General features: G+C 38.7%; 1 long non-coding RNA gene across 1 annotated transcript; it reads right to left on the bottom strand.

The window, feature by feature from the left end:
- Nucleotides 1-233: 233 nt before the first annotated feature.
- On the bottom strand, nucleotides 234-941 carry LOC308092737. The gene is made up of 3 exons (XR_013933811.1): nucleotides 821-941; nucleotides 502-572; nucleotides 234-407 (listed from the first exon to the last, which is right to left on the bottom strand). It is a non-coding gene; the product is annotated as an uncharacterized lncRNA (long non-coding RNA).
- Nucleotides 942-8,486: the final 7,545 nt, after the last annotated feature.

The following is an 8,486-nucleotide window of genomic DNA, read 5'->3' on the forward strand; positions in this document are numbered from 1 at the left end:
GGACGGCAGTCGTCGGGACGGCTGTAGTAATCATAGTCAGGACGGCAGTAGTCGCCTTCGGGACGGCAGTCGCCGTCGGGACGGCAGTAGTAGGCGCAGTCGGGACGGCAGTAGTAGGCGTCGTCGGGACGGCAGTAGTAGGCGTCGGGGCGGCAGTCGTCGTCGTGGCGACAGTAGTAGGCGTCGTCGGGACGGCAGTAGTAGGTGTCATCGGGACGGCAGTCGTCGTCGGGGCGGCAGTCGTAGCAGGTGCAGCAGTGGGGGCAACGGTTGCACCAACGGTGCCAGGGATGACTTTCAGGGAGGTGCTGCTAATTGCATTTTTCATCGCTGTTGTTATTGCGCTTGTAGAAGGAACTGAGGCTTTTGGGAACACCAGTCTCATATGAGCAACAACTGATCCTGGCCTGTAATGTGTAAGACAGACAACGTGACTATTAAATTGCAAATCATTGCCAAACTCATAATGTAAAGTAAGCAATTGATCGAATTCAGTCTTACGTGAAACTGTCGACTATAGAGCGTCTGAAAGATGTAATGCCACTGCTGATGCTGCTGTAAATCGTGTTCACCTGAAAGAGAATACAAACTACAAAATGCTAACCTGTGCTGCAATGCAGTGAAGGTAAAGAAAGTTTAATCCCCACCCCTCTCTTTTTTTCCTTTTTCATGTTGAACTGATTTTCTTTTTATTTAAAACCAAACATGAGTTTTCAAAATCAGAACAAATATCCATCCACTGAAAAAAATGCATATTGATAACAAGTGAGAATTTAGAATGTTCTTGCTTAAGTACAACAAAGCACATCATTTGTCTTACCTCTGAGACCACTGTGGCAGCCAAGGTCTTAAATGCTGTAGTAGACGGGTTGGAGAGATCAGAGCTGAAGATTTGGTTGAGACTAAACGTAAGAGTTACAGCGCTCTCATCAGCAGTAGGATCTGTCGAGGCAGTGGCTGCAGAAGTGCGGCCCGCATTCGTAGTCGCATGCGGCATGGTCGCATTGGTGGTCGCAGGCGGCGTGGTCACATTGGTGGTCGCAGGCGGCGTGGTCACATTCGTGGTCACAGACGGCTTGGTCGCATTCGTGGTCGCAGGCGGCGTGGTCGCATTGGTGGTTGAAGGGCTTCCAGTTGTTGCGGTTGTCATTTGCGTGGTCGTCATTTGCGTGGTTGGCTCAAAAGGCTCCGGAGGAATCTCTAGGCAGTGCCAAAAGGTCCACTTACCGGGCGACCTTGCAATACGACGCGACCTTGCATTGCTTTGCCAGGACTCAAAGGAACAAGATTCCACTATATTTGAGAATTCTCCTGTAGTTCCAAGAAAGCCCAATTGAAAGTTGAGACTGCCATACTGTGAACAAAACAAAACAAAAAAGTTCTCACTGACAGAAATCTACATACACTGTGGGTGCCAATAGGTGGTAGTTTCCTGCCCTCTTATATGCTTTAATTACAGTATGGCTCAATAGAAGGCTGGCTGGTCTAAGAGGGTCTCTGTGTGCGTTTGTCCAGAGCAGGTGCTACACAGCCCCACACAGCATCAGAATTGCAAATATTCACAACTTCACCCATTAAAACCAGGAAGGCATGCGTGTCATTTTAGAGTTGGCTATTCATAAATAGATATACAACCTCATAGCTCACCACTTCGTGCCACACTATGAGCTTGTAGATCTGCCATTTTTGAAAAATTTGAACATTTTTGCCAATCTTTGAATATATGTTTTTTTAAGCGAACAACTCAAATCTTTGCTTCTGGGGGTCCTTGGAACTAAATATTTTGAGATGGTGGTCCGTGGCCAAATACATGAAGTTGACATGAAAAGGTTTCAGCACCACCGATATAGAAACATAGTTTTTCAGAAACCTAAGATTCAGAAAACATTTGCAGAATCAACCTCAGGTCTTAATGGGTTAAACATTCATGTACATGCATTGTCAATAAAAACTTCAAAGCAATGATTCAAGTACACAGGGAGGCTCAGTGATAAAAACTAGGGGTCCCTGTAACCGAATATCACAATGTAGATGAGCAAAGGACACATTCACATATATGCACTGGGATGGAAAATAATGAGCACATGGAAATAGGACTTTACAACGGTCACAATCAATATGTATCGATTGTGAGCGTAAGCTCTCGTCGACTTCAATGCATTCCATCAAATATCCAGCTTGCTTCCCAGTGCGTCAGATTTGCCAGCTGGAAAAGCTAGAAGAAGAAAGTGATGTTCTATTCATGTACTTTCCTCATTTACATAAAAAATACATTTGTAAAGGAGAGAACATAAGTCACTTCCTTGGTCCAGCAATTCCAGCTTGGAGTTTGTCAGACACTGGGAGGAGCCAGAAGTTCGATGGAATGTATTGAAGTCAAGGAGAGCCGGGTGAACAAGCTAAAGAAACAAACACTGAACCCCTGACAAATCTGCAAGAGCAAATACTTGCCAGTCAGAAACTTACTTTGCCCTTTAGATACCTCTATAAAATTGTAGTGTTGCAAATAAGAAAAACAAGATCAGAAAATGTGTCTCATTTTCTTGAACTAGTTATCTAACAAAGGTCAGAGACACACAAAATCTTTATAAGCTGGTCAATGAATACAATGTCTGGCTCCAGTTTGCCTCTCAGTGTGCACCTTAGGGATATTTCACTGTCAGACATGTTTGGGGACATTTTAATATCTACTCTTTTATTATGCACCCTAAACAGTTTGCTTGATTCAGTATTTAGATATTTGATATTCATTTTATCAGACACGCCCCCTTTCGATATAACCCCAATGTAAGTTCAAATTCTATTTTAATCATATTAGATTCACTTTAAATGCATGTCTTGGTTCTGGTGATTGATTTTGTCCTAATGCGTGGGCCGCGTTTTATTATTTAAAAAAACGACTAAAAAAGTAATTGGAAAAAACACAGCCCTCACGCATTAGAATGTCAATATCAGTCACCAGAACCAAGCACATGCGTTTTCAATGACTTTAACATGGTTAAAATGTAGTTTCAAGTTACAATGGGTTTATACAGGGAGGGGGAGTGTCTGATAAAATGAATATATTGAATCAAGCAACTTAAAAACTGTCTGGGGTACCCACAAAAACCTGAGTAGATGTTAAAATGACCCCAAACATGTTTGAAAGTGAAATATACATTTAAGTGCTAGGACAAGGGTGAAACTGCTCTTAATTATTCATGTTTTGATTGTTTTCCTTGTTGTACTTGTTGTACAGTATATGCATCAAAGATGAGACGTGCAAATTTGTTGTCCAGACGCCATAAAGTAAAACATGAATATGTAAAAATGTAATATTTAATAACTCAACTCCTACTCTTCTTTTGACCCAGAAATATTTGTATAGCAAACTTAATTTGATTCTGTTACACAGCTCTAAGGTGTCAAAATGTCTTTCAGTGCAACTGTCCAGGCAAAAATCTTAATGACAAGTATTTTTAGAAATCCATCCTTGAAAATAAATTAACACCCATGGCATAATTGTGCTAGTGTTCACAACATTTAAAAAGAATGGATGAAATATTCTATTAAAAATTTCACCTTTGTCCGGAATTTTGTACTTCAATGTCATTCAGTGCAACACAGGTAGATAGCTACTTTAAAGCACATTACATGATGTTAATCATATGACTGTCATAACAAAAGGTGACCAAATGGTAGGACTTCCTACCATTTGAGTAAAAAATAATTGCAAGCAATTATATTTAACTTTTGTATGAGCATTATAATATTATCATTTTTAAACTAGGTTATTCATGGCAATTTAAGGTATTGCAAGACACTATCTTTATCATGTACATGCCTTAGACTGAATAAAATGCAAAAACCTATGAAGGTTATTGCATTAATATAAAATATTGGTGTTTTACTGGTGTTACACTGAATGACATTTCGTTACACATCACTACAGCCCACAAATATTGATTAAATATTGATTTATTCAGCAAGCATAATAATGATTCCATGAACCATTACTTATAGCATAAATAACATTTCCCTTTAATTATTCTTAAAGTAATAAATCTGTGTAAATTAAGCATACACATTTTAAACATCTTATCCTACTATTGTGAGTAGTTTTTATAACTGAAAAATAGGTAAAAAAGAAAGTATAGTGTTGCTAATAATAATAGTTCATAGGGCAATAATTGTTATTGCTTAAGGAATCACATTTAATCAGTATTTATGGGCTTTCGTGTTGTCATTCATTCAACAAAATATAGCCAATATTTAAATAATGATGCATTAAAATACAATAACTTTGTTTTGTTGACTAAGATGGACAGAACACAATGACAATAAAATATAATTATTGGATTTATTCTCAAATATAAAGGCATAGGTGACAGTCCAATGAACATAAAAAACCTTATTAGGGTATTTGAATTGCCGTTTTAATACCTTGAAAACCATATTTGACCCCTACATGTGTATTATTAATGCTGCTACAATGTGGCATGTTATTTTTTACTTTTATGCACCAGTATGCAGTACTTTAGAATAAAGAAGCGTTTTCTCTTTACCTTCTTCAGGATGGAAATCTTTACAATCAAAGCATCAGCAGTCTTCCACTGTGTTACAAAAACTCCTTGGTCAGCATGCAACAGGGCCTCTGGTGCTGCAAACACATTAACAAGGTGGGTTGAAATGTTAAGTTGCAATAACTAGTGTACACACCGTGATGTACACCAATTTGTTACCATGCTAATCACTAGCACACTGGAAACAAATTGGATTGGGGTGTTAAACTTCAACGTTTGCGTTCCATTCTCAGGGTTACCCTCAGCATGCTGTGCTGTGGTACACGCAAGCATCTGCAGTGCATATGCCTTTTTAATACTGTCCAACAAAGTTAACATTTGATGGGAAAAATAATTTTTTTCAAAAGACAATCCACAGCCACTTTACTAGTGAAGGTTAATAACTGACTTCCACTGCCCAAAACGTGCCATCACATACAGTACATCTTATGGAAGCACGGTGTGTTAGTGATGATATATAAATTGTCCATCCTGAAATAACTAAACATAACCCATAGAGTTTTTACAACCAGATTGCCACCCTTACCAAAAACTTTAACCTTCTTCAGTACACTTCCTACAGGTAATTTCACAGTGATGTCTCCTTTCCCACAGGTAACCTGAGGCAGCACAGGTAGTCCAGAGTCTTGAGAGCTGATGGGACTCTTACAAATGGCTGTACTCGTCACATTCTTCCTCAGCAGGCGGTCAAAGAACTGCAGATCCACTGCATTATATTTGACTCCATCTAGAGTCTATGAAGAGATGCAATACCCTTTTGTTATGACAACTCCTGTTGGATGAAGTTCTTTCAATTTATAGCAGGAACATTTCTAGCAGAGATGCATTTGGTTTCACACGTTGTTTACCCATTGTGTGAAGTGGCAGCCAGTGTAGGACAACTTCAACAGCAACCAAAACCCATTGGTCAATGAGTCAGTGTGCTCGTGACAGTGTGCAGGCAGACAGGTCAGTCGCTTTAGCTGCTTCCCAACTGTGGAGATATACAAGTTACTTAAAAACAGTCATCTCTAAAGCTGTATTGTATCGACATCACCATCAAAAAAAATTAAGGCATCCCAGTGGAGAGGGGGAGAAAGAAAAGATTGGGCGACTCATCAACAACGTGCTTTTTGTAAAATCATAATTAAGCATAGCTACAGCGCAGGATTTGACAATGGGAAAGTAAAATGAGGCATTAAGAACATTGTTCATACATCTATTGCTACATGGTCGGTCAAGCAAGAAATGTTGGATAGACGGGTAGATTAAATAGTTGCCCACATTCAAAACAAAAAAAATCTATACTGTACAGGCTGTTATTAACAAAATCATTAGTCTTAGCAAATGGGCCTAAAGACCAATACAAAAGTACAGTAAATCATAATTTTTATTCGACACATTGATCATATTGATAATTTAATAATAATAATTATTATTTTTTCTTTAACTCACCTTTACAGTGTATTGCCGAATGTCTGATCTTTGAAAACCTTAAAGTGACTGATTCGTTACCACAGTAATACAATGGCTGGTTGACATGAGATGGTTCACCAGTTCTGGAATTGTTTTGGTGATCTGAAAAAAATACATTTAACAAATGCATCAAGATTAGGCTTAAACACTTGACACTGCCAAATGTTACATTAGATTCATAGATGCTAAAGCAAACTAACAGTGGTGGAAGAAGTACTCAGATCCATTACCGTACTTAAGTAAAAGTAGCAATACCACAATGTAGAAGTACTGTTACAAGTAAAAAGGCCCAAGTTCAAAATGTTACTTGAGTAAAAGTACAAAAGTATTGGCATCAAAATATACTTTAGGTACCAAAAGTTAAAGTACCAAAATGTTTGAAAATAGCCGATCTACAAGCTCACAACATGTTGCATCGCAAACCTAGGTATAATATAGCTTAAGTGGTTAATGTAGGTTTTATAATACAACTAGAAAAAGTGCTCCTCGGAGCACAGGTCTCCGCCAGGTCAGGTAGGTTATTGTGGCCTCCTGGTGGCGCTATAATAGGCCATTGTGAAAAGGGTGCCCGTTTCTTCTTAGGCCTTTCACGACAATCACATGACTAGAGATACTGTATACAGATTTGCATGACCTTTGGATAAAATCTGTAGGAGTAATATAAAGAAATTGGTTTTGCACAAATCGGCCTCCTGGTGGCGCTATAACAGGCCCATGTGAAGAATTTGGGGCAAATGTTCTGAATTGGCATCCAGGGAGTGTGTGTGCACAGTTTCGCAGCGACCGGGCCAACGGTGCCAGAGATTAGCTGGTGACGGACGGACGGACACACAGACACACACACGGACGGACGGACAGACAGGGGGTAAAACATACTCTCTCGCCATGCCTTACGGCCTGGCGGAGACAATAATGTATATCTGCAAAGTAACTAATATCTAAAGTTATCAAATATTAGTGGAGTAAAAGTATTTGCCTCTGAGTTGTAGTGGAGTAGAAGTAAAAGTACTGAAAATTGGAAATACTCTAGTAAAGTAAACATACCTCAAAATTGTACTTCAGTAAATGTACTTACACCATTGCAAACTAATCACAATTTACCCAAAGTAAATCACTTACCCTACCTTTAAATTAGTGTTTGGTCATATACATAATTAATATCTTAATCCGTCTGTATATGCCTATGCCTATAACCAAGCCTTCATTAGGCGTTTTGGGGGATCTCTGTCTCACCTTTAAGATTCTTCCAAACGGGCACAGGAAATGTTTTACTGGTCGGGGAATCGACAGAGTCAAAAGCTTTAAATCCATAACCATCAAACTCTCGATGCTGACCAGCAAAACCTCCGTTTAACTCGTCTTTAGGTGTGCTGAACCGGGCTAGTGCCAAACTAACACCAACCCAAGCCATCAATACAGACGCACTGAACGGAGTGGTTCCTCTCCAGCCCATGATCCTAGCAGGACACAGACAGAAAGACAAGAGGACAGACTGGCAGCCAAGCTGGATGCTGTGCTCCCACAACCACTTTATATAAATGACTAGGCCCACACCTAACACTAATGAGCTCAATTAAGAGCAGTGGTGTAAAGTAACTAAGTACATTTACTCAAGTACTGCACTGAAGTACAATTTGAGGGATTTTTTGCTTTACTGGAGTATTTCCCATTTCAATACTTTTACTTCTACTCCACTCATCTCAGAGGCAAATATTGTACTTTTTAATCCACAAAAAATATTTTTAAACTTTAGTTATAGTTACTTTGCAGATATAAATGATTATTTATATCGTTAGATTATTATTTTTCATTTGCCAAGTATACTAGGCCTAGATTTGAAATCTGAAATTACCTTCACATTTCTTAATCCACCCTTCTTGTAGGATCAACATTATGCTGATTTTTGGCATCTAAACCTATCCTTCTCTTTACTTAAGAATTTTGAAAAATGTTTAAACATAATTAAAGGTAGAATATGACTCTTGAACTCAAAACATATTGACAATATAAATTGTAGTCAATCTGACACACACACACACACACACACACACACACCCCCACACACACCCCCACACACACACACACACACACACACACACACACACACACACACACACACACACACACACACACACACACACACACACACACACACACACACACACACACACACACACACACACACACACACACACACAGTCTTAGGCCCTGTGTGTAAACAGGTGTAAACAAATGTATCTTGTTACAAAATAATATACCAAAATAATAAAATATACAATTAAATCAAATAGTAAACAGTAATTTGGCATTTGAAAATACTAAAGTAAATACAATTTCATCTGTAACTATTTTACTTATTTATTTTTACATTTAGAAGCAGAAGCCTTTCTTATTTACAATAAATGCAACACTTCCTGAATCTCTAACTTTACAAGCAATCATTTGAAGAAGTGCAAGAGACAACTGGTG

Source organism: Gymnoscopelus braueri (assembly GCF_963280865.1).
Source record: "Gymnoscopelus braueri genome assembly, chromosome: 10".
NCBI lineage: Eukaryota > Metazoa > Chordata > Actinopteri > Myctophiformes > Myctophidae > Gymnoscopelus > Gymnoscopelus braueri.